At 48.4% G+C, this 27599-nt stretch overlaps 1 pseudogene; it reads left to right on the top strand.

Annotated features, from left to right (window-relative positions):
* Positions 1-4317: 4317 nt before the first annotated feature.
* LOC118353498 (40S ribosomal protein S26-like) lies at positions 4318-4651 on the top strand (annotated as a pseudogene).
* The last annotated feature ends 22948 nt before the right edge of the window (positions 4652-27599 follow it).

Raw genomic sequence — 27599 nt, 5'->3', positions numbered from 1 at the left:
GCCACACTTACCAGGGTCCCACCATTAGGTCAATGCTCTGGTTTTGCTTTCCTGAAGTTCTTAATAATTGTGGAACAAGACGCTCACATTTTCCTTCACGTTGGGCCCCACAAATTCTGTGGCTGGTCCTACATAGGACTTCCGTTTGTTGGTGGAGGGTGGACAAGAGCAAGGAAATGCATAGCCGTGGTTGTGATTGGCTGTTATCTTGCAACCATGAGAAAAGCCAGCCTGAGGACTAAGCCAACACTTAGAGGAGAGCTGAACTGAGAGCATCGCAGAGAACAGGCGCCCTGATTGAGCCATACCTGCAGTCCAACACTCAACTGGACTTCTTGATCCTGTAAGCTAAAACATTCCCTTCTTGGTATAAGCAGATTTCAAGGAATTTTCTATTACTTGTAACTGAGCAGATCCTAATGGATACGATAACTAACGACAGCTGTCAGGCCATTAACTTAGACACGTGGAGCCACATCTATAAGACAGGAATGGGTGACCTCAGCTACTTCCCCTACATAGTCTGCCCTCTTGGTAACATCATCCCCGTGCAGTCTGTCCTGCCCACTCTCTCCAGCCCCTGGGGTGACCTCGCTCATCAGGACTCTCCCTCATGGTATTGCTCATGGATATCTTGCTTTGACATTTAACTCTTAAGCTGGTGTTTAGCTTTTGGTGGATGCACACTTTACCACTTTCCAAAGCTCCTTTAAGACAGGGATCACATCATAATTGAGTAACACCTGCCCGGGCATCTGAGGCAGGGCTCTGCACTCAGTGAGTCCTCAATGAAGAACTGATGACTCATTGGCCAACCTCCTCTAGCAGGTACAATGAAAGCATTTCCCCTTTGTCAGCTTTGAAAAACACAAAAAAAATAAAACAAACAAACAAAAAAACCCTTGCTTTCTGGTTTGCAAGATAGAAGATCCCACCAATTAATGTTGAAAATTGTCCAGTTAGGAAAGCCCGGGTGGCTCAGCGATTTAGTGCCACCTTCGGCCCAGGGCCTGATCCTGGGGACCGGGGATCGAGTCCCAGGTCAGGCTCCCTGCGTGGAGCCTGCTTCTCCCTCTGCCTGTGTCTCTGCCTCTCTCTCTCTCTGTGTCTCTCATGAATAATAAATAAAATCTTAAAAAAAGAAAAAGAAAGAAAGAAAGAAAGAAAGAAAGAAAGAAAGAAAGAAAGAAAGAAGAAAGAAAGAAAGAAAAGAAAAGAAAGAACATTGTCCAGCTAAAGGGAGGTTCCAGGGACTTCTTGAAGTGGTGGGGACAAGACACCTGTTCTTTGTGCCAACTATAGACAAGATCCAAAAGAATGGGGCCCTATTACAGCTGGAGACATTTAAGTGACGTACTGAGAAGGAGTTCTTCTCTCTACTGAGGCTCTGATACACTTTCAAAGAAGGTCGTGGTGTCTTCTGGACACTTCTAGAAAAGGGGGACACTGATTTCTAGTACGGTTGGCATGAGGTGCTCCCTGTGGATAAGTGGACGGATGTCCACTGTTCTCGTGCAGGCCCGGGGTGGCACAAGAGCAAAGAGAACAGAGCCTCGGGACCGAGTCCCGGAGGTCAGGCCTAAACACCCAGCAGTGCCACTGGTGTGCCATGCCAGCCCCACAAGCTGTACCCAGGGCCCAGCCCTTCTCTCCAGGGTGCGCCTGGGCGGGGGGGGGGGGGGGGGGGAGGCATGGTCTGGGGGCAAAGCAGGGCGAGGCAGGGATGAGGTTGTGAGGAAGTCAGGACACGATTATTCCCCTCCAGCAATCTGAGCTCCTGGGAGGAAGGGATGGCGTAAATACCAGGTCTTCCTATTATGAATCAGAATTTTTTCTCTTTAAATCCCTTGTGCACTTAATATTCTTAATGATGAACCATTTCTAGGAAAAGGGAACCGGAGACTTGAGAGGTGGCTTTCTGACTGAGTGGAGGGTTTTGGATGCTTTCACCCAGGCTTCCCAGATGGTTGGGTTTTTTATTTTGTTTTTGTTTCTGTTTTTGTTTTTCCCCTTGGGATCAGATGTCTCTGACTGACCAGATACCATTCTATCTAAACAGGGAATTCCCAATCCCAACCCCTCCCCGACCCCTGGTTGCTCCCCCTAATTCTCCTCCTCTTTTATTTACCCTTTGACCTGAACATAATATAAATATTTAATCTCCTTTATTACCTGAAAATTATCTGTGTTTATTCTATTTATTTAGTGATGGCTACTTAAAAACCAAACGAAAACTCTAGGCTTGGGTCAAACAACCAGTTGATCTGATTTTTCCACTGAGGTAATCCCTGCTGATATTTAATTTCAATAATTGACTGGTTGCTCCCCAACCAGTCAATTATTATTTCAGGTTTTCCCAGCCTCCCCCTCCATGCCGCCACATCCATTCTCTGCCTAGTAGAATCCCACTCACCTCTCAAAACCTACTTCTAGCACCCCCTCCTCTGTGAACACGCTCCTGACCCCCTGACCATCTGGCCGCCTCTGCAGCTGAACCAGCGCTCCCCTCTCCGTGCTCCCCAGCGCCTTGGGTGTCATCGCAGCCAGCCCCTGGGACCCACCAGCAGGCGACGAAATGGAAGCTCTCTCGATGGGATTCTGGAGCACACTTCCTCACTTCAGATACAGACCCTACAACTTTCTCGTTCTGAGACCCAATGCAAGTGTCCTAACTTTTCTATGGACCAGGGAGCCCATCTTACTCGGTTTCCTTGCTATGCTTCTGGCCTCTCAGGGATGGATGCGATCCTCATGGGGTGCATAGAGGAGGGAGAAAAGGAACTAACCAGAGGAATAAATATGGGGATGGGGAAAGTTCGAAGGAAGAGGTGGGAAAAGAGGAGGATTTTTCTAGAAAGGAAAGAGCAGATCACCTGGAGGCGTCGGAGACACTTCTAACCCCTTAAGTACACTGCACCTCACCCTCGCTGCCGCTGCGGCCCAGGTTTGGGCGGCGTGGGTCACTGTCAGCCAGCTCTGTCTGCTGCGCACCAGCGAGGCCTGGGGCTGAGGCTCAGGTGCAGTGACAGGATGAGGCCTGAGCCGGCAGGTCCCAGCAGTCTGTCCTGGCACAGCCCACAAAGTCTGCCTCTCGGGCAGGACTTAGCTTCGGAACTCTCCACGCCCGCCCCGGCCAAGCCAGATCCGCTTAGCCTCGGGCTGGCAGGAGCCTGTGGCCCTGGAACCCGGGGAGCAATGCGCCCTTTGAACACACAAGTCAGCCCGAGCCAGTCCCTTGCTCTCGGTGCCCTGACGGCCTCCGCAGTCACTCGGGCTAAGGATGGTCCAGGGTCCCCATCGTGGTCTGGACCCCTGGCTACTTCTCTGCACTCGGTCCCCACCTGGCATCCTGGCGGTTTCTTAAATTCACCAAACCGGTTCTTTCCTAAAGGCCTTTGCACTCGCTGTTCCTTTTCTGAGGATCCACTCCTCCAAATACATGCAAGGCTTGCCCCCTCCTTTTGTCCAGGTCTCTGCTCAGATGCCAGCTCTTGGGGGATGGCCGGCACGCTGACCTTATCAAAGCAAGGTCCCATCGTTCCCTCCCCGCTTACCTGCTGTACTCACCTGCATCACGCTCACCTCACCTGCATGACATCTGCTACCCACTTGCTCGCTCTTTTCCCTGGCTTTTGTCAGCCTCTCCGTCTATATATGCTCCGTGCTTGCAAAGACTGTATTTTGTTCACCACTGAAGTGCCTGGAACATCACAGGTGGTCAGGAATGATGGTTAAGTCGAGAGCAGAAAGCAGGACTCGAACCTTCTCGTTCACAGGGAGGAATCCAGGACCCAGAGCAGAAAGAGCCAACTGGAGGTCACATTCACTGGCTGGCGTGTCACAGATCATGAATTTAGCCCTTGTCCCCTGGCTCCTAGATAGAGGCTTCGGTGCCACTCCATGCTGCGACCTGAGGACTGGTCCTTGCACCCTCACTGCTCTGAAACACACATGCCACAGGCTGGACTCTGAAGGGAGGCTGAGTGTGCAAGGCACCCAGGTTGCTTGCCCTGATGCTCTTGAGCCTTTTCACACCTCTCACTCCATGTAGATTCTGAATCTGAATGAAAAGGTGTTTTAAGAACCCAGGTTGGGGTGCCCGGGCGGCTCAGTGGTTGAGCATCTACCTTTGGTTCAGGATGTGATTCCGGGGTCCTGGGATCAAGTCCTGCATCAGGGTCCCCACAGGAAGCCTGCTTCTCCCCCTGCCTGTGTCTCTGCCTCTCTCTCTTTGTCTCTCATGAATAAATAAATAATATCTTTAAGAAAGAAAAGGAAAGAACCCAGGTCAAGCTTTCTCGGGTCCTCCCTTCCAAGATGACCAAGAAAAGGAGGAATAATAGTTGTGCCACAGAGGGCCGCACCACAGGCAGCCTATTTGCTACACCTGTTGCTCCCATTGCATGCCCAAAGACAAGGCCATGAAGAAAGCCATTATTCAGAGCATAGTAGTGGCCGCTGCCATCGGGAGTGTCTGAGGAGAGTGTCTTGGACACCTGTGTGCCTCCCGAGCTGTATGTGAAACTCCATTACTGTGTCAGCTGTGCCACTCACAGCAAGGTCCTCCCATGAGGCACAGAAGGACCAAACATCCCCACCCCAATTTAGACCCACGAGTGCTGCCCCCTGACCTCTGCCAAAGCCCATGTAAGGAGCTAAGTCCTTAAAGACTGAAGAAAAACTCTTGCCTGGGCAAAAAATAAAATGGAGATTACACTTTAAAAAGAAAAGAAAGAAAAAAGAATCCAAGGGTCGAGATGATCACAAGGCTCAGGGAGCCAGTCATGAACTACATCCACAGAGGGCAGGACAAGAGTCTACTGGACTTGGTTGGGTTGGAGGGCAGAAGGGTTCCCAACAAGGTCGGGTAGAACCGAAATGGGTATCCAAGACAGAGTGAAGTGGAACCAGAGCCCAACAGAGACAGGAGAAAGTCACAGCTATCCTTTCAGTCATTCAGCGAATATTTATTGAGCACCTACTAGAGATTTTAGTGAACCTAAGGACAGGTGGACAGGATGACCTAGGAGGCACATAGCCCAAGGAACCTGATCCTGTGTGATTTTGTCTTCAAAAGTCCTCTCTGTAGAACAGCTTCTTCATCAACTGAAGCCCTGAGTACTAAGGACAAGAAGTATCCAAGAAAGAAAGAGACACAAGCTTCTTCCTCCTCTTGGCTCTGCTTCAGTAACTTGAATATCAGTAATGCCCATTTCATGGAGGTGTGGGTGCTGGGCTACCTGGACCCTCCATGGCTTATTTTGTCCATCCTCCTGCCCCTAAGAATGAACAGTACTTTCCTGGACCCAGGCTAGGCTGGGTCATTTTTAGAGATCCCATCGTGATTAATTCCATAGCATCCCTTGGTCCCTTGGTCCACTTTCCCTGACCATCAGCCTTTTCCATCATAAAGTTCCTTCTTTTTTTTTAGATTTATTTATTTATGATAGACACAGAGAGAGAGAGAGAGAGAGGCGGAGACATAGGCAGAGGGAGAAGCAGGCTCCACGCCAGGAGCCCGTCTTGGGACTCGATCCCAGGACTCCAGGATCGCGCCCTGGGCCAAAGGCAGGTGCCAAACCGCTGAGCCACCCAGGGATCCCCCATAAAGTTCCTTCTAAAGTCTGCCCTCACACCTTTCTGCAATACCGGTTTAAGTTCTTTTGTAAAGTTAGTCTTGGTCACACAAGTAATTCCCTAGACACCAGACCTCCTTTTGCATCACTTACTACAGACTACAGTAAAATTTTAATCAATCAGCAGCCAGAAAATAAACACTGGGCATCAATTATATGCAAAAATCTGTGGTAGGTTTAGGCAGAAGTACGAAGAGAAAGCAGAAGAAAAGAGCAGTGGGTCTGGAGACAGATACTAAGTTGGAACCACCGCTCTACGCTTGTCCCCATGAGAACAAATCCTCTTCCTCACGTCAGGTTTATCATCTGTGAAATGGGGTGACCAATTCTTGCCCCAACTCTCACACAGGATTATTGTGAAGCTCAGTAAAAAAGAAATACAATAAGCAGGGGCTTTATAAACTGTAAAATTCCATAGAAATATGAGTCAGATCCAAGATGGTGCAGTGGAAAAACACTGAACTTTCAGCCACAGGGCTGAGTGGGCTGAGTAGGGAAGTCACCTACTTCCCTTGGGACTTTGGGCAGGTCATTTAATTCATTTCCTTCTCTACAAAAATGGCTTGTTGTGCAGATGAGACGCTGAACCTAGAAGCAGCCATCATTAGCCCCTGGTACCTAGAAGATCCCCCAAGTGTATTTGTTCCTTCATTTTCAGGTGACAAGGGACGAGGAGTGCATGCGAGCAGACTGAGAAGAGATTGAACACCTGGGTCCCACCAGGCTTAAAGGGTTGGCCTGGCAACAATGGGAAACGAGACCATAAGGGCTGTGAAGGGAGGAGGGAAAGTGAATGCCAGACTAAGCAGCCTGGGTTTGAGAGAAACAATAGGCATTAAGGAGCCATTGATGGTTTTAGGACAGCAGGGTAATAGATGAAAGGTATTTCTGAGGCTCAGTGGAAAGTGGCTCAGAAAGGGGGAATCTTCTGGAACTGTTGGGTTCTCCACTCCAGCACTGGGTGGCTAACCTGCTGGAATGGAACATGGGCTTCACAGGCTCAAGGTCTGACCAGCACCTCTTCTGAATAGCTAGAGCTTAGAGCAAAACCTGCCCAGACTGCTGGAACTTGGGCCCTGTATTCATCGTAGACAGCTGTGTAACAAATTACTTCAAAAAGGAGTATTAAAACCAATAAGAAGTGTTTATTATCTCACAGTCTCTGCAGGTTAGAAATTTGAGAGTGTGCTAGCTGGGTAGTGTAGACTCTGGGTCTCTCATGAAGCTGTTGTGGTCAAGACACCAGGCCAGCCTGCAGTCATCTGAGGGCCTGCCTGGGACTGGGGCATCTACTTCCAAGATGGCAGATTCACATGGCCAACAGGTTGGTGCTGGTCATTGACAGGAAGCCTCTGTTGCTCAACACATGAACCTCTTTACAGGGCTGCTTGAGAATGGCCATGATGTGGCAATGAGCTCCCAGAGCAAGTGTCCAAGACAGAGCAAGGCAGAGGCTACAAAGTCTTTGATGCACTAGCCTCAGAAGACACACACCATCATTTTTATGGTATTCTATTGGTCACACTGGCTAATTCTGGTACAGTGTGGGAGGGGGCCTACAGAGGGAGTGATCAAGGGTCATTGGGCCTTCTTAGGAGCTGGCTACCATGGCAGGGGGAGTGGGATGTCAAAGAGAATGATCTTAAAATCAGATAGACTTGGATTCAAATTTTGGGTCCTTGACTTACTCCATGTGTGACTTCAAGCAAGTCACTTAAATCTCAGGCTTGAGTTTCTTCTCTGTGAAATGAGAATAAAATTAAGAGCGGCAGAGACATAGAGGGTCGGGAGGAGTCAGCAAGGTGGAACGCACAGGGCACTTGGTCCAGCTCCAAGCCCAGAGTCCACATTTGGTAATTGGTAGCCTTACTTACTGATATAACACACAGGCAGGTAGGTAGAAAGCTGTTCTAGAAGCACAAACCATCCCCGTGGTAGGCTGAATAATGCCTTCCTAGGGTGTCCATGTCCTAATCCCCAGAATCTATGAATATGTTACCATATATGGTAAAAGGGATTTTACAGATGCAAGCCAGTGATCTTGGGAAGGGGAGATTGTCCCGGATTAGCTGAGTGGATGCAATGATGCTCTCACATGGGTCCTCATGAGAGGCAGGCAGTGGTGATATAGAGTGAGAGGGAGAAGTGATGACAGAAGCAGAAACTGGAGTCAGGCAGCCACGAGCCAAGATGCCAAAGTATGCCGGCAGCTTGAAACTGGAAGAAGCAAGGAATGGATTCCCTCCCTGGAGCTTCCAGAAGGAACCATCCCTGCTGTTACCCTGATCTTACCCCTCTTCAAGTTCATTTCTGACTTCTGACCACCAGACCTAGAAGAGAATAAATCTGTGTTGTTTGAATCCACTAAATTTGCAGTCATCTGTTACAGCAGCAATAGGGAGCTAATAGGATCCTCTGAGGGCCTGGGGAAGGAGGATGGACAGGGAGAGAAAGAATAAAGGGAGGTCGAAGGAGGGGTGCATCTTATGGAGACCATTGCTCCCTCACAAGACAGAGTGACAGCCCTGATCCTGTGGGCTCTGGAGCTAGAGGCATGGATTCAGGACCCAAACAGGGAAGGTGACAATAGGGAAAAAGCAAGAGTAATAGACCAATTCCGAAGGTGAGTGGCCTGGCCTATCGGCAGAAAGTGCCTTTTTCTTAATGACATATCTGATAAAGGGTTAGAATCCAAAATAATTTTTTTTAAAAAACTGCTACAACACCTAAAAAATAAATAATCCAATTTAAAAATGGGCAGACAACGTGAGCAGACATTGCTCCAAAGAAGACATCCAGATGGCAACAGACACATGAAAAGATGCTCAACATCACTGATCATCGGGAAAATGCAAATCTAAGCCACAGTGAGACAGCATCTCACACCTGTCAGAATGGCTAAGATCAAAAACACGAGGAACAAGCATTGGCGAGGATGTGGAGAAAAAGGAACCCTCATGCACTGTTGGTGGGAATGCAGCCACTGGGGAAAAGAGTATGGAGGCTCCTCCAAAAGTTAAGAATAGAGCTACCTCTGATCCAGTGATTGCACTACTGAGTATTTACCCAAAGAACATAAGAACACTAATTCAGGGACGCCTGGGTGGCTCAGCAGTTGAGTGTCTGCCTTCGCCTCAGGGTTAGGGTTAGGGTTAGGGTTAGGGTTAGGGTTAGGGTTAGGGTTAGGGTTAGTGATCCTGGAGTCCCAGGATTGAGTCCCACATGGGGCTACCTGCTTCTCTCTCTGCCTATGTCTCTCCCTCTCTCCCTTTCTCTCTCTCTCTCTGTCTCTCATGAATAAATAAATAAAATCTTAAAAAAAAAAAAAACACTAATTCAAAGGGCACCCGAGGTTTACTTACAATAGCCAAGATACGAAAGCAGCCCAAGGGTCCATCGATAGATGAATGGATAAAGAACAGGTGGTAAATATGGAATATTATTCGGCCATAAAAAAAGAACAAAATCTTGCCATTTGCAACAACATGGACGGAACTGGAGAATAGAATGCAAAGCAAAATAAGTCAGGGAAAGACAAATACCATATGATCTCACTCATCTGTGGAATTTAAGAAACAAAAGAAGTGAACAAAGGGAAAAAAGAAAGGGGGAGGGACACCAAGAGACGGACTTAACTCTAGAGAACAAACTGACGGTGACCAGAGGGGAGGTGGGGGGGGGTGAGGGAAACAGGGGACGGACATTGAGAGTACACGTATCACAATGAACTTGGATAATGTGTGCAGGTGTCGCATCACTGTATTATACACCGGAGACTAATATGACCCTGTATGTGACCTACGCTGGAATTAAAATTTAAAGATTTAATGATAAAAATAAGTAAACAAATAAAGTGCTTTTTGCCTGACCAAAAATAAAATTGTGTTGGCCGGTTCCTGATGATCTCCGTGGCCCTGCTCCAAGAGGGGCAGAGAAACGGACTAGGAAAAGCCGTCTCCTGAAACCCTGGGTGGACGGGAAGCAGTGTGTCGGCTCCTAACGAGTGTGCGGCCTGGTGGGGGACCCAGGCAGCTTCCTGCGGGGCACGTGGGCCAGGCCAGGGACTCCTGGGACTCCGCGGGCTCCCTGAGCCCTAAACGGAGGGCTGCTGTGAGGCGCACAGGCTCGCCCTGCCGCCCCTTGGAGAGGGCTAGTCATGCTAAAGAAGGCAATCAAAACAGCAGCCCCACTTGATGGGATGAGCACTGGGTGTTATTCTACATGTTGGCAAATTGAACACCAATAAAAAATAAATTTAAAAAAAACAGCAGCTCCATCTACAAGAGACACACTGCTCCCTGGTCGGTGTGAAATCATCAGTAAAATAATCCGCATAGCGATGGCTCCGTTAACATGAGTCACTCGGAGTGCTGTTGAGAACCCCAGCTTTGGAATCCTGCAACTCATTCCATCCCTTCCAGAGGACTCACAGGCAGCCTGACCTTGGGCGTGTATCTTAAATTCACTCAGTATCGGTTGGTCATCCCCGACACCAGAATGATCGTCCCTCCTTGCAGGTAGCTGTGAGGACAGGGGACAATCCGTCGATAGCAGTGTGTTGGGTGCGGAGCAGGGGCTCAGATGTGGCAGCTTGGCTCTGGTCATTGGCCGAGCCTCTCACACCGAATGCAATTCGGATGATGTCGGAGGAGAGGTTTCCGTGCTCCTGTGACCCTTGCCACCCACGTGGCTGACGCTGCTCAGGAGCGATGGTGAAGACATGACCACCTGGAGAAGTAGGAGAAGGAACAATTCCCTGGCCAGGGGCAGTGCCAACCGGAACACCCACAGGGCCTCCGTGTCCCATGCAGCCACCTCCAGGCACCTCGGCAGCAGTGCTGCTGTGGCCCGATGCGAAGGCACAGCCTCAGCCTCCAGGGGCCATACCAGCCGGTTAGAGCTAGAAGTTCCCACTGGCATGACTCAGCAGCCAGGATCTGGGGGGGGTGGGGGGTGCAGGGCAGGCGTGCCCTCTCTGTAAGCAAACCCCAGGGGTCTCCTCCAGAAGCAGTAATAATAAAAAGCTTATATCTCCGCTCTTCGTGCACCAGGGGGTGATGCCGAGCAGCCTCCTTAAGGCTGCATGTTACTGTATACCCATCTGACAGATGATGAGACTGAGTCACGGCTGCGAGGCTGCGAGTTACTCGAGTGGGAGCAGAGAATCAGGATGTGCATCCCGCCCTCTGAGCTTGGAGGCCCGGCTCTCTCCCTCGGGCGCTCACTCAAGCACACTGTGCTGAGGGCTGGGGGTGCACAGCCATAGGGTCACTCTCCTCCATGCGGGACCCCCGCGATGCGGGTGGGGAGGTGCACGGTGCTGCGGCACTCCCGGGGCCGCAAGAGGATCCCTGCCTGGGAGGAACCAACCAGACTGTGCTTGCCCCCCTGGAGCCTGCTCCCCTGGCACCGTCTGCACTGGTCCCCCAGGGCCCTTGCAGGGTTGGCTCCCACATCACTGGAGGAGAAATCCTGCTCCCCGGGTCCTTCCCAGCACCTCCAGGCCAGCCCGAGGCCGCAGGCGACTTGGCCAGCACACCCTTTACAACCACCCTCTGGCTGGGGAGTTGAAATCAAAAGACAGACAGAGAGGGGAGGAGGAGACATCTGAGAAATGAGCTCTCCCCAAACACTGAGCCAGCCTTAAACATCCCTAGGACCGGAGACCAACAAGTTGCAACTCACCAAGACGTCTTCCCCTCCAGCTGCACCGACTAATTACAAGAGAAAGGTTGAAAGGGAAGGTTCCAGCTTTCCATGAGTGAGGTTTGCTCTCTAACTCTCCATCCTCCCCCTCCTCCTTCCCTCCTTCCCCATCCCTGCTCCCCTTCTTCCCGCCTCCAGCTCCTGGCACCCTGCTCCTGCAGAGGTAGGGCCTGGCTGTGTGCACTGAGCACACACGCATCTGCTGGAAGGGCCTTCCAGAGGTCACCCACTAAGAGCCCCTGCCTCCCTACGAAGAAAATCCGCTCACCTGTCAGCTTCGTGCAGAAAATGGGTAAGAAAGGGGGGAGCCTGTGTTGCTCCCTCTCAAGACAGCCTTCAAAAGTCACGTTTATTTCCCTTTGTTCAAGGGAGGCACACTCATGCAAAAGATAGAAACATTTAAGATCATCCGCTCTCCCGGCAACCACAGATAACACATGATCCATATTTTGCTGTACAGTCCACCCTTGACCTTCTTGAGAATTATATTTCATGATCTTCTTGAATCTCCAAGTTTAAGAAAATAGATATGTGAAGGGCAAGCCCAAGAGCCTTTGCAAAGAGAGTGTCACACTACATCTACACTCAGCTGCAGGAAGGGAGGTCCTGGTTCAAGACCGGGGGTCGAGTGAGGTGCCACCCACTTTATAGATAAAGAAACTGAAGCCAAAGGGATGTATCAGGTTTTCTGCGGCCCTCAGTTAAGTGGGAGTCAAAGACGTGGCCAAGAGAAGGGAGCTTCTTGGCAGGTCCTGCAGAAAATTGGCTGGTGCCTGCTTTGGCCAGGAACTCAGAGGTGCGGGGAAGCCGGCAGGAATCCTGTCCTCCACCTACACTCACGGGTTGAGTCTCCAGCTCGACCAAACCCAAATTTTCCAGGATCTGCAGCCAGGTGTGTTGTCTGGGTCCAGAAGTGAGACACTCCTGGGGCTGAACGCCCCGTGGCCTAGGTGGCCCCGTGCTGAGACACGGTGTGTGCTCCCAGTTAGTAGAGCCGGGACCAGTGTACCCCCAGAGAAGCTCACCCAGAAGGGCTAGATGCTCCCATTGGATGTACCAGGAACAATTGGTCCCAGAGAGCCTACCCTACCCTATGAGTCCCAATGTCCTACCCTACCATTCAAGGAGAGCTTGCCAGGACCAGAAACCTGGGGCCAGCCCACCTCCTCACCCCCGTCCCACACTTAACACTACTTAACCCTGGCCAAGTCCTCTGATAGCTAGCATCAAACAGTGGCAAATCCATCTTGAACAAAAAGATCCAGACACCCCAGATTGGCAATTGAGCTTATCCCTCAATTCCAAGGCGACCAAAGAGCTCTGGGCAAGGCTTTGGAGTTGGTTGCAACCTGTAATGCCGCCTGTCCCTCCCCTTCCTCCTCCAGGATTGAGCCTGGGGCTAAAAGCCCTCACTTGCCACTCCCTTTGCACAGCCCAGAGACAGCAGTGTAGAGTCTTCCATTCCTAGACCTGCCATGGACTGACTCATCCGCTGCCAGCTTTCCCTGAGTCTTAGCCCAGAGTCTGTTCTCACTGTACCCACAGCCTTTGCTGGATGCCCCTTGTTCTTGTGCTGGAACCTCTAAGAAGAGTCCATGTATTTTTCCCCAACCGTGCCTAAGCTCCTACAGCTTCTGCCTTCATATTTCATCTCCCCAGTGGCTCATCGAAGGGAAGAAAGAGGCGTTTAATGAGAACAACTCTAAATGATTAAAAGAGGGAGGAAAGATCCACGCACTACTCTAAGAATCCCAGCTAGCTGGTGGGAATTTTTAATTTTTTTTTAGATTTTTAAAATTTATTTATTTATTTATTATTTGTTTATTTATTTATTTATTTATTTATTTATTTATTTATTTATCTATTTGAGAAAGAAAGAAAGATTGAGCACAAGCAGTGGGGAGGAGAAGAGGGAGAGGGAGAAGCAGACTTCCTGCCTGAGCAGGAAGCTTGACATGGGATTCCATCCCAGGACCCTGAGATCATGACCTGAGCTGAAGGTAGATGCTTAACCAACCGAGCCACTCAGGCACTCCCCACGTGGGGAAATTTAATGTAGGGGACGAATTGCCCAAGTTTCACAAGGGCCTTTGAAACACTCCAACGATCTCCAAGTCTTGGGAAATGTTTGGAACTAGAAAATTAATAATGTTTGAATCATTCAAAAGCCAAAAATGAAAACCACTGAGATGACTTCTGCCCTCGATATCGTTTCCTCCTGAGATACGGACACACCCTTTCCATTTGCTTTGGTACCCATGCCTCCCACATGCAAACGTGCACCACTTACCACCTTCACACAAACCTGGAGGTGCCAGGAGTTTGGCCCACCCCAGAGAGAGTAGTCAGGTAAAAATAAAAACATAGGCCACCCAGTGAAATTTGAATTTCAGAGAGAGAAAAAACAGATTTTAACGTAAGTATGTCTCAAATATTGCATGGGACATACTTATACTAAAATCTACTCATTGTTTATCTGAAACTCTAATTTGACTGGCCATCCTGTACTTTATCTAACATCCTTAACCCTAAGACACCTACCTCTAGCTCTTACCTAGCCCCATACAGACCCTCTACCTTAAACATCAACTTTGATCGGTTGCAAATTTTCCCTATTTTCATATAATCACCTGAAAATTGCCAGGGCTGAGCTCCAGGGCAGAGTAGGTTATTTTATGGCCTTTTACCATCTGCCTTACTCCTGACTGCACTCAAGAATATGGTCAGTGACTCAAAGATTAGCAATGTGGGGGTGCTCAAATTCACCAAGTGTGAGCTTAGTGTACCAAAAGGTTATCTCTGTCATTCTAAACTTTCCTTCCGTGACAGTACTGGTTTGGATTGAGAAAAGGCTGAAAGCCTTGGTTCCTGTAAGAGTTTAATTCCCAGGTGCCAGAGAAAACTCAAAGTGGCTTAGCTGGTTTCTAAGGTCACAACACAGAGATATCCAGGACAGCAGTAGAGCTGTCTTAGCAGATCTATTATTAAAGGACTGGATAGATTTTTGTGCCTATTACAAAAGGCCTCTAACCCCGTACTCCCTAAACATGGCCATGGCAATGGAGATAGTCCACCTCTAAGTCCTTCCCCTGGTCATCACCTGGATTGCTATGTACCCTCCAATTTGATGAGCTCTCTCTCCTTGTGGAGAAGAGCAAAGATCTCCCAAATCCCTGATAGGGCTCCTTGGAACATCTCTGTTGGGGGCCTTTTTCTTGCTGGGCACGTGTGGACAAGACTCTCTCATGTTTTTGACTCATGCTGCAATGAGCTCTGCCCAAGGCTCAGGTCTCTAACGGGCAGCTTGGCAGTGAGCCTGTGACAGTTGGGGAAGGAGGTGTTCTCCTCGGGTTTCTAATGCTGACTCGCCTCAGGGATCCATACTGCTAACCACTCTTCCTCTGAACTTCTACCTTCAGGTTGGTAGAATGGGTTTACTTAACTAACCAGATATTGTCAAAAGGACCAAAGGGATGAGGTCTATGACTATATGGTGGATTCTCAGAAGGGTAGGGTCAAGTTCTAAAACATCAGGCATCTTTCAAGGCCACGATATAGTTTGAAGCTTTCAAACAGATTTTGTATCTCTAGGACATCTTCCCTGAGAAAGTCAGAGTCTTTAAGAGGCAGAAAGAAAATCTCAGATCTCTGAGAATCCACACAATTTGTAGGAAAAGGAAAGAGCTACAAGGCTCCCAGAAGCAATAAAAGGAATGATGCAGGAGGGGTTCAACCTTCAGTTAGAGGACCACTGTTGGGCTCTTCAGGAGCTTCCTGAGAGTGGAATTCCTTCCAGCTTCCTGAGAGTGGAATTCCTTCTACCAGCTTCCTGCTGGTGAAAATTGACCAAATAATGAACCCTTATCATGCAGCATCTTGCACAGTCAATGTGCCGTAAAAATACACAATCCTAACACTCTTCATGGTGGCAGAAGAGGACTTCCGTGATGGCCCAGCACCACCCAAAATCAGAAAATACATGAAGATATGTTAGTGAAGGTTCATTTGATTGCAAAGAATGGAAACCCTCTCTGACCAGTTCAAGGGGAGAGAAGGGCTGTCAAAAGGGTATTAGGAGTGTCATGGAATCATGGGGAAGATATCATAGGATCCTGGAACAAGAAAACCAAAGGGCTTTGTAACTCGGAGCCATTCTCACGTGTCTCTGGTTTGTTGGTTGCGGATCCTCCTCACTTGCCACTGAATATTTGTTCATGTGGTTGCTCTGATATCCTAGTCTCCTAGGACTTTTCAGCTCCCATGACTGGTCCTTCCTTCTGTGCCTTTCATTCACCTTTTATGAGAGAAGATCTAAGGGGCCCAGTTAACTGATGAATGAGTCCTGATGGGGTCAGATGTCCTTCCCTGAGGCAATCACTGTGATGGGGCAATGAAGGTTCAAGGCACTGAGCCTTGTTACCCATGAGGGCAGAGGGCAGAACCAACATCACGATGCCTGATAAGAAGGGAAAGAGGAATACACTGACGGGGGGAGTTAAAGCTATCTTTAAAAGAGGACATGCTCTCCCTTATCCACAGTGAGTACGACGAATTGGGACTTTGGGTCAGAAGGCCATCCAGTCAGTGAGCAGTATGCTAAGAATTTTACACATGTTATCCTGCTAGTATTCTTATGAACACTGCACAGTGGGCTAATTTTTTCCATTTTACAGAAAAGGAAAACTGAAGCTCAGAAAGGTCACTCACCAGGTCTCTCAGCTAATGGTGGAGGCGTTATGGTCCAACCCGGCCCTGCAGGACTCCTGACAATGCATTCATAGACACACTCAACCATAGAACAAGGTTCTCCCTCTGTTCATAGACTCAAATGAAATGCAGACAATAAAAGGTATTTTTTTCACCAAAAATCACCCTGAGGGGCGAAGAATGGGAGGGGACAGGAAGACCCAGGGGGGAAAATGATGTGTTTTTCCTAAGCAAATAAGGACAAAAAGGTGGAAGAAGGCTGGTCTAGCTGAGGATCTTGGGAGTAAGGTAAAGGACGGCAGAGAAAAATGAAATCCAAGGCCACAGAAAAGTATTTACTTTATAGGAGGGTTTTTCAGTTGTTCCTTGTTCCTGTACCAAAAGTGCCTATAAAAAAAAAAAAAAAAGAAGAAGAAGAAGAAGAAAAGAAAAGAATGAAAGAAAAGAAAAAGAAAAAACACCCTGCCGTTGCTCCAGCAACAGACAGAACCAAAGCCGTGCAAGGCCTTTGCCAGGTTGAGAGCTTTTTCTATTCCTCTGACCCCCAGCATTTTCCATCGTCAAGATGAGGGGCAGAGGCTTGCTGAGACACGGCACTCAGACATCTAGACCTCACTTGAGCTGGAGAGGAAGCTAAAGGAGCCTTGGGGGGCAGCGGGGGGTAGGGCGGACCATGCTATGGGCTCTGTCCAGGGGTATCTGAAGACAGTGACAGAGGCTGAGACCAGAACCTAGTCCTGAAGCTGATCCACACAGTCATTAAGAGGTAGGGGAACAGAGAGAAATGATCAAAGCTAAAACACATGCACCCACCCTTGAAGACCCAGAAACAGACACACAGACGTTCTTACAGAAACAGGGAAACAGAGACCAAAGGGAGCGGAAGACGGCCCTGTTTATTCTCCCAAAAGGCATCTAGATTTCTCAGCGAGATCCTGATTTGAGTCTTTTTCTCATTTTCCAGCTGGACTGCATGGTGAAATGCCTGGCATGAGAGGTGCCGTGAGTCAGCTGCAGATTCAGGCTTGGTCCCTCTGCCCCTCCGCTCTGCTCTGTGCCAGACCACACAGCCTCCCTCCCCTCCTGCCAAGCATGGCTTAGCTCACCATCCAGGTAGCACACTTCAAAGACTTGGGGGTGAGATGGGCTGGGCTGGGCCAGCCTCAGGATGGGAGCAGATTCCACTCCCAGCCCAAACACTCCTCGTCAGTCCTCTTGAATGTCTTCCACTCCTCTCACACCCTTGACACTTTGAATAACCCCTGGAAGTTGGAGCTGGAAAACCCAACCGTTCATTGGAGAGGTCTGTCTCTTCGACACTACAGGTCTGTGCAGCTTTATTACCACGGGGTTGACCAGATGTCAGCCAATAGCCAAGCACAGCCTGGCATTAACGGAGTCTTTGTAGGTTCCTCCCTGGACTTGGTCATACTCCCCAGGGCAATCAGAGAGACAAGCGGTGCTTATGCAACCAGAAACCACAGAACCTCTATCATGGTGTGTGGATTATGGTCCCCATTATCAAGGTGTGCTTTCTGCATCTTCTAAGATATGACCTTCAGGCCACTTTGTATCGATGATATGTGTCTTATCCCCCATAGAAAACTATAAAGATCTCTGTGATGGGGAAACATGCTCCTCTTTGTGCCCCTGGTAACACAACGTGAGGGATGGTGCCTCGTGCTACCTACCATGTGTTCATTAAATGCTTGCTGACTTGAGTTTGCTGGCTGGAGCCTCTGAATTTTTTTGAAACACCACAGAGCTTGAGAAGCATGAAAACGACATCATGTCTCTCCCCTTCTCAAATCTTTTCTCTCCTGACAATTGGGCCTATGCATGAGATTGAGCACCGGTCCAAGGACTCAGAGTCCTATTATTTTACTGGTGGAAAACCTGAGGACAAAAATGTCATTGCCCTAAAAATAATAACAATTAAAAAAAATAAAACTGTCATTGACCTGTCAAGCATCATGGTGGGCAGAGTTCTAAGAGGACCCTCCCTCCATGGTGCTTTTATATAAAATCCTCCCCCTCAGTGTTGGTGGGACATGTAATTTACCCTTAACCACTGGAACATGCCAAAGGTGGTAGGATATCACCTCTGTGATTGTGGTACCTCACCTGGCAAAGGTGAAGTGACTTCAAAGACGTAATTAATTTGCAGTTGATGGAGTCAATTCATAAATAGATTATCCTGAGTGAGCCTGAACTAGTCAGGTGAGTTTTTTTTTTAAAGGGTCTAAATGCTCCCCAAAGTTAGGAATTCAAACCTGCAGAGCTGCTTCCCCACACATACCCTGTCTCTGTGTCTGTTCCTGTTTCTCTCTTTCTCTCTCTCTCTCTCTCTGAGCTGGAATAGATACTTTTTGGTGTGAGTAGAGGTGTGGGTAGGCAGGCAGCCACTCCTTACCATCCCCTCTCCTTCACCACCCCATCTGTTTCCCAGGAGTCCTCTCTCCCCCAGTCCACCCTAGCTGTCTCAAATGTTCGTTTCTCCCCACACATCCCAACCTCTTCCTACCTTGACATGATGAACATTTCTTGACCTTCTTCAGCAAGATCAAGTCAAACAGGTGTCCCCCACCTGCCCTTCCTCCCCCAGCACCGCCACAGCAGGCGGCCTTCCTGTGACGCTGAGTGTGACAGCAGGTAAAATTTGACTTCTGCTACTAAGCCCAGACCATGGTGCTTTCTTCTGCGCAGAGCCTTCCCTCTGGGAGTTCATACCTTCATCACTCATCTGTATGGATGGTCCCCGGATCGCTCCCACCAACCCTGCTCTTCCCAGCCTTGCTGTATTGTCCATGGTAAGGCGAGCTTCCCCCGGACGTACCCTATCCACAACCCTCTCTCCATTTTTCTTCAGTGCTCCCTCTGCCTGGATCATCTGCCTCCCACCCATCCTCTCACATGTCCCGACTCTAGAACCTCAAAGTCATGTATCCTCCACACTTTCCTCAAGTAGTCCTGTATTGGCCAAATTCTTGCTCCATAATATGGAAGAAAATCATCTATCTTCCAACTTATCCTTCGAGAATGTTTGGGTGAGTGTTCAAGGTGTAAGAAGAAAGAAGCTCCATAAATATAATAGTGTACCTGAAGCTGAAGAGTCACATTTTCATTCTAGGTTAAAATTCAGTCAGTAGAAATGGAGGAAGGGGTTCGAGCCACGTATGTGGGGCAGGATGGCTGTTGAAGAATGGTTGTTGGGGCGGAGGGAGGGGCTCATGGGCATCATCATATTCCTCTACCTACTGCGTGTAAGTTGGAGATTCTCGACAATAAAAAAGGTGTTTTAAATAAAGTTAAATAACCAGTTAACTCTTTAATCAAAACAGCCGGGGAGGGTGAGCCCACACTGTTTTAATTGGCCCCAAATGGTACCAATAGGCGGAAAGTGCTGCTTTGCTACTGCCCGCCTTGAACCCGTGTTTCTCCCCAGCCCCCAGCCAGCCTGGATCCTTCCTGCTTCTTGCCAGGGGCTGTGTGCATTTGTGACATCTGTTCTACAGCTGCGAGAAAACAGCTAGGTAGATAGACAGATACATAAGTACCTTCATGATGCTAGTAAATTATTAGCAAGTTTTCACTCATTTCTCTTTTTTTTGGGGGGGGGGTGCAGGGAGTGCAGTCTGGACACCACCTCAGAGCTCCTTAGCCTATGACAGTTCATCTCTGGGTCTCTAGATTACAGAGCACTTTCTGTCTACGTTTCACACTCCAGTTCCTGCCTGAGTCCAAGACTCAGGCAGCTCCTGACATGTTTTGGGGACAGGAACCTCTGATACGGGTGACCACATCGTTTGGGCCTGCACTGGTGGTTTGTGGACACAGAGCCACTGCACCAGATGAGGGCGGCATTTGTCACACCTTTCTGAGGACCAGATAAAGCCCCTGTACCTGTCCAGGCCCATGGCTTCTCATTTTGACTTTGACTTTCAACCAATAGAGCCAATGTTGACTTCATCGGCTTCTTCCCAGACACTCAGAGTTGGGTCCTATGGATTCCAACCCCTCACCCCAGCCTTGGCCAAAATCAAGCCCCAGGAAGTGTCCATAGTGGGCTCTACCCATCTCCAACACAGGCACCTCCACCCCCCACCCCCACTAGCACCCCACTGCCCTCTGCCATCTGGCTGGGTTTCTCACTGGCTGCAGGAAGCAAGCGATTATGGAAGATTTAATAATTATCAACAAAGGAATTCAAGATTTGTTTGGTTTCGTGTCTTTTGCTTTTAATGCTTTGGCAATCTAGAAAAGGTAACTAGGGAGAGAGGCTGCCTACTGAGAAATAAAAAAAAAATTAATAAATAGAAAGAGAGAAACAGACCTCATTCATTTAACCACAAACATTCACTGAGTCTGCTAGGTGCCCACTGCTGCTCTAGATTCTGGACAGCACAGAACTGAGCCCCACAGTCAAGTCACCTGCTCTCATGACACTTTCTTGCTAGACATAATCAAGGCCTGGAAAGACATTGAGAACAGAGACACAGACCTGGCTGTAAAAATACCCCCATGGAAAGGTGTTTGGAGGAGGTATTGTGAATAACAACTAGCACTTGAGCGTTTACTATGTGTTATGGGTCGAATTACGTACCCCCACCACCACCACCAAATTCGTATGTTGACGTGTTAATCCCAAGTCCCTCCCAACATGAACGTGTCTGGAAATGGGGCCATTGCAGGTGTAATCAGTTAAGATAAGGTCATACTGGAGCAGATGGCCCTAAATCCAATAGGCCTGGGGTCCTTTTAAAAAGGGGAATTTGGACACAGATACCCACGCAGGGGGTATGACATGTATGGGCTGCAGTCAGGCTGCCACAAGCCAAGAAACAACCAGAAGCTGGGAGAGGGGCCTGGAAGAGATCATTCCCGGTGCCTTCCAAGGGATCCAGGGCCTGCCAACACCTTGGTCCTGAACTCTTAGCCTCCTGAACTGTGAGACAATAAACTGTCGCTTGTGAGACTTTGTCACAGCAGCCCTAGCAAAGTAATACACGATGGAATAGGTGCTGTGCTAAGTGATTTAGAGATTTTCTCATTTAAGTGCCGTGCCAACCCATTGGTTGATACCACAGCCCATTTTACAGAAGGATAAATTGAGCCATGGGAAGGTCAAGTAACTTGCTCAAGGCTGAGCTGCTTTCATCTGGAAGAACAGTGGTATTGAAAACTTGGAGTCAGGCTGCATGACGCATGGAAGCGTTGAATCACTATATCATATACCTGAGACTAATGTAATGCTGTGTTAACTACACGGGAGCTAAAATAAAATTGGAAAAATTTTAAAAATAGTGATCACCAAAACAAACACGAGAACAAAGCATGGGGCTCAGGGAAACCTGCTCTCCCTACGTGCAGTGTCTCCTAGCTGCGTAAATCCCACATCTCTTCCCTCAGCCTCTCAATCCTTACGCCAAACAGATGTCGCCTCTTCGGTGGGCTTATGATGAAGACACTTCCCTGCCCTGCTTGGTGGTCCAATTGGTGCCCGGACCTGTTCTAAGTCTATACAAGTGGCAGGGTCTAGTGAGTCATGTATTCATGCTGTATGCGTGGTACCTCCACTCCAGCACCTGCGTTTACCAGCAAATCGGTAGCCCACACCTCTTAGCCTCATGCCACCTCCGTGTAAATCTCCAACACATGCCTCCCCACCATCATAGTACACACTATTCATGTTCATTCTCTCGCATGAGCTTTTTTAAAAATTAATTATTTATTTTGAAAGAGAGAGTGTGAGCACAAGTTGGGAGGGGTAGGTGAGCAGAGGGAGAGAGGGAATCTCAAGCAGACTCCCAGCTGAGCAAAGAGCCCACGGAAGGGATTGATCCCGGGCCCCTGAGCCAAAACCAAGTGTCAGATACTTAACCGACAGAGCCATCCGGGTGCCCCTGTTCACGTTCTTTATTTTTGTTTGATCTGTGTTTTTGTCCACAGCTTGTCACTCATCTATGTGCAGATTCCTCACGTCAGCCAGCCTTGCAGGCAGCTCTAGAAAACATGTTCCGTCTTCGAAGGCAGGAGAGCCAAGTGGCACCACTTTCATGGTCACTGGGCTCAAGAGTGGATGCGGGCCCGACCCTGATGAACCCACCAGAGCCAAGTTAGGGGAATGTGAAGCTGTGCCACGAAAGTGAAGATGTCATGGGACCATTTCATTCTGCAAGTGATTGAAGTTCTCCTGGGTAATTTTGATTATACTCAATTTTTGTGTTTCAAGCTGACTTTAACCACTACATAAGCCATGACTCCACTGTAGTTTAAAAAAAAAAATAGCAAGAGAACTAAATCACCAACCAGGACATCAAATGTGTATACGCCAAGCTCAAAAAACTTGCACAGTAACAGTTAAACCATAATCATGACATGAGTGGTTTCTTTTCAGCAAAACATCAACTAAACATCAGCACACTAAATTCATGTTATCACTTTGTGTTTTGTTGGGTTTTTAGTTTTGATTGAGTTCATTTACATATTTGTTGGATTTTATGGTGAGATAAGCTTACGGAGCTTATGCCTTAATACGTACATATTTAGGTTACACTACAATTAACATATTTTCAGTCCAACAAAAGGAGTATACTGGAGTTTACTGTTATTTTAAAAGATGTCAAAATACTGTTATTTAAATTATTCACATTTGAGACACAAAGAGTTGACCAGACTAGTATATAAAGGGATGAGATAGAAATGCATCAACATGGACGTTACCAACAGTCAGAATGAGGCAGAGGTAGAACTAGGTGCTTAGAAAAAGTGTTGGAATGGTTAGAGTTCAGTGAATGTTTTTCATTCAAAAGTATTTTATTAAGGGTCTTCGGGGCTAGGAACTGTGCTGGGGGCTCCTGGCCAAGAAGTAGGGGAAGAAGGAAAAGTGGAAATAGGATACCAACAGGAGTAAGACCTTGGGTCCTTCAAAACATTCTGTCTAAAGGGAAAGCTTCAGTCTAATAGGTCATACTGAGTAAACACTAACAAGGCTCACATATGGGGTAGGAAATAAGTCCACACACACACATACCCCCCCCCCCCAGTTTTACTGATGAAGACACAGAGAATCATGTAGGATAAATGCTGCTACACAGTGGGGTGTCTTTAGGAAACTACACATGTGAGTCGGGGAAATCTGTCAAAATAGATTGTGATTTCATCTGGTCCTTAGTAATGACTAGTCCACTAGCCAGAACAGAGGAGAAAGCACTCTTGTCAGAATGAACAGTTCATGCAAAGACATGGGAGCATGGAAAGGCATGGTTTTCTCTAAGGAATGGCACAATGGCATGGGTTGACCCAAATGAGAACGCGGCCAAAGTCAGCTGCTTTGAAGGGGCTCTGACCCATTCCTCAACTCTGGTAATGAATCAAACCCTATCACTGGGCCAACCCTTCCTGCACCAGTAGAAAAACAGTGTCTCCTAATGGTTTGGAGGCCAGGCTCAACTTTTCCAACAAGGGCCACCACATATGGTTGTGCAGGTTGAGCACTACACGGTAAGAGCCTAATCTAAGTGGTACTCTTCATACAGCAGATACAGTTGATACGTGCATTCACTTCATTATGACAATTTCCCAGAAGGGGGAGCAAAGTTTCTTGTTCTAACGAAGTCTGTATTTTATAACAATTTTCTGACAAATAGTTGTAAAGTGTCTTGAGGAAGGGGATCTTTTTTTCGAAATCACGCGAATCTGCCCTATAGGTTAGTGGTGGTTAGCTAGCTCATATGGTTTCTTCCCCTTGAACTGTGATGGAACCTAGATTCCAACCATGCACAGTGGTTTTATTCAGCCTTTTGATGGCTCAGATGCATCTGCTTCGGGCAGTTAAGGCACACTCGCTCTCCTCCAAGCCCATGTGAGTCCATCTTCTCTACCCAGCCCATCCCCCTCCCTCCCAGATCTCAATCTACCAGCGTTATTTTGTTTGGTTTTAATCACAACAGATCATTTTTTGTCTAGTTAATCTCATTTTTCCAAAATTCAAACACAGCTCTAGGGCTGTCCATTGCACAAACATGTCAGATCCGTGATCCAAGAAGGCCTCCAACCAGAAACTGTGTTTATGGAGCCATTCCTCTCCTGCCGTATCTCTCTGGAAGGGTTCCAGCAGCCTTCTAAACATCAATTCTTAACACTATTAACTTCTATATTGCTCACATAGAAGTATAAGTCAGTCTGAGTCATAGTTGGCTCCAGCTCCATCAAGTCAGCCCTAGGGTCAGTGTGGATTGCAGTTAAATTGCCACCGTAACGAGCACCACGACAATATTAACTCTAAGTAAGCTCATGGTTTCACCCTCCAAATCGTTCTGATCCTGTTCCGTAAGAAACTTCATGTAAAACCGAGAAAAACACTGCGAGAAGGATACAAAGCTCTCTCAAAGGCTGATACAGTGTTTTCCCCTCTTTGGAAGCTTGGAACCCACCGTAATTCCCATTTAAACATCCTGAAAGGACGTCTCTTATGCACCTGGGCTGAAGGTCATATTCTAATTATTCCTCAGAGAAGCTTGAGGGCATTCTTTGATGAACCCAAAGTAATCAAGTTCTGACCTGGCCGTACCTGTCTCCACGGTACAGCGATCATGACCGGGGCTGCCAGTGGGATTTGGAAGGGGTCCCACCTCCACTGGGTCGGGGCTGTCGTGGCAAAGGGCAGTGCCAAGGCCCAGGCGACATACAGGGGACTCAGACTATCGCTGTGGCTCTCCCTCGGTGCCTTTGCTCCCCCCAGCCCGGTTGCCAAAGACTTCCACCAGCATCTGCTTCTTTCCCTTCTAGAAAGGAGGCGTGTTCGAAATGATGTATCTACTCTGCCACCTAGCCCTCAGCCCCATCACTGCACCAGAGCTGCCCTGGGCCCATCCGCACAGACCTCAATCCTGCTGAACTTCCCTCTGTCTGGGGAGGGACCTGAGCTACTGGGTGCTTTATTTCTTAAAGCACCTTAGGTTTAGAGGATGAAGTGGCAACATTAGCATGCCCAATGTGTGCTGGTCTCCGCAAGGGCCCCATGGCAATCCCATGAGATCCTTAAGGCGGTGGGCGTAACTACTCACTGCAGGGAAGGGTTTCCACAAGTCTGTCCAAAGCAGTGAGGAGAGTAGCACACAAAAAGGAAAAGGATAAAGACCCTTAGCTGACAATTTTCCAGCAGAACCCGAGGAACCCATGATACTTCACTGTCCTATCAAAAGTCCAGCTTTCCCAAACCATGCTCTCAGGTGTCACCCTTGCCTTGAAAACCACTTAGAAACTCCACAGAAAATGACCAAGCCCCACAAGATAAAAACGCTAGGCGCCTTTTGAAAAGTGGTCCATACAGAAGCATCTTTCACCAGGTTGCATTTCTTGAAACTTGGTTTTGATATGCAGGTAATTTTTTTTAAAGGAATGGGGAGGAGACATCTCGACGGGATGAGACACAAGTGGCTGATATTTAACTTCTTACTTCTCCAAGAAAAATGCGGTTGAAGGGCATCAAAACTCGGGCATGCCAGGGTGGAAAGCAGAGTCGGGAAGTTCACGGCAGGGAAAGCAAGTCAGCAATAAAGGAGGGGAGGGAACCTGGCCTCCGACACGGGCATCTGGCAGGAATCAAATGAGCCCCTCTTAACTAAATTCACTGACACAAACCTTTTTTTTTTTTTTCTCCAGAAGCAGTCTTGCAAAGGTGATTGTGAACAGATCTAGGCCTAGGGAGTAGAGGTGGGGAAGGAAGCAGAATCAAGAAAGGCCCGTGGGCATGCCCCATAATCCAAGAGCATGTAGCAGGTCTTCACCTCCACTGTCACGTTAGGTAGGGACTCGTGCAAGCAAACCCATCTGGCCTGTCCCAGCTTTGGACCAAACCACTGCAGACAGCCCCAAGCTACTGAGAATTCCCTTACGTTCTCTTCAGAAGCCTACGCCAGGTGCCTGGGAGAGCAGGTCCGTCCCTAGCTCTCAACCCCTCGTGACTGAGCCCACTTCTAAGCAGACACACGGAATGGTCACTTAACATTTACTGAGCTGCAGAGCATGCACGCCCCGCGCGGCCCCTCTGCACCCTACCCCTGGGACCAGCCCCAGCCACCACCTCCTCCTCCTTCTCTCCGCAGGCTTCTCGTCTTCTCCATGAATCATCCCCCTCTTCCTTCTACCTGTCCTCACACATTTGACTTTCCAGCCACTGGAAGTCGGCTAGACAAAAAAGACGTGTCACTGGAGGCCGTCTCTCTCAGAATAGAGGGTGGCTGGAAGGAGCCACTCATGTTTCTCTGGAAGGAGCACCACAATTTCCCCATTCATCTTAAATGCTACCAGTGTGCCTGGAGTCAGCTTTGCTGGTGAGTTGGTGCAGAAATAGGAGCAGGGGTCAGAACACACACCGCACACTGTTGGGCCGCTCTTCAAGTCTGAACTTGACACAAAAGGGAAAATTATACATGATCTCCCTGGTTCCTCAAATATTTCAACGGAATTTTTGAATATGAATTCTCCCCCTACCTTCCCAGACCCCCAGAGAGAAGGGAGAGGCAATGCAAACAGGTCTTGCAGTTTGGGGTTTTTTGTTGTTGTTGAGATGGGGGGGGGTGGTTTGGGGTGGGTTTTTTGTTGTTATTGTTGTTTTGGTTTCTCCATCACTACAGGCAGCTCCTCCTCTCTCTCCTAGCCAACACCTAAAACCCCTCTGGCACTACGAACAAAAGCACAACTTTAGCCTTTTAAAATGTGCCTTTCAGCAAACAGATAAGCAAGCAGAAAGATCAGGATCTGGGACTGTTAACAGCATCCAGTGTGATGCTCCTGAACCAAACCGGCAAGAGAAATATTTTCTTAAAAGCAGTCCTACAGAAAGAATTCTTATCATAGATAAGGGTGCAGTCTAGTGGCAAACTTCATGAAATGCAGCCCCTTTTCCAAAGGAAAGTGAGAGCACTTCCAAAGAGCCGAGGGAAATGTAAAAGGGGTGAATCCCACCCCCACGTCCTCCCAGCTGGGAGGTGACCTATCAGCAGTGACAGGTCATCTCTCTCTGACCCGACTGGGTCAGTTTCACAAACAAAGGAAATCATCACTTTCCTTCCTTTAAGATTTTAGCTTTCTTTCATTTTCCTAAGGAAAGAAGGGATCCAGCAGTGTTCGAAGAGATTGCCTGAGCTTTCCAACAGAATAATAATGTTGCTGGGCAGGATCTCTTCAGAGCGAGTCCTATGGCCCTGTCAGCTCGCCGTCCTGAGATGTAACTGTGTGTGCCAGTTAACCTAACAAGGTGCCTCTCCGGTCTGTCACCCATGCCCTCCAGAGATGTGGCCCTCACCAACAGAGATGCCCCGGGGGGGGGGGGGTGGCGGGGGGAATGTGGAGGGAAAATACCACTCCCATCTGCCTTCCTTCCATCCCAAAACCCCTCACCAGGACCCATTAGGTCACCAGGCAAGATTTTCAGACTTAGCATCTTCTGGAACATGCCAGTCTCTGTAAGTCACTGCTCCCTTCAATGCTGCTGTATGAATATCCCTTCCTGCAAACATACACAACACAGATACCCACAAGCGT

This window comes from Canis lupus, chromosome 37 (genome assembly GCF_003254725.2).
Source record: "Canis lupus dingo isolate Sandy chromosome 37, ASM325472v2, whole genome shotgun sequence".
Lineage (NCBI taxonomy): Eukaryota > Metazoa > Chordata > Mammalia > Carnivora > Canidae > Canis > Canis lupus.
Note: the sequence above shows the minus strand (reverse complement) of the source record. Positions and strands in the feature narration are given on the sequence as shown.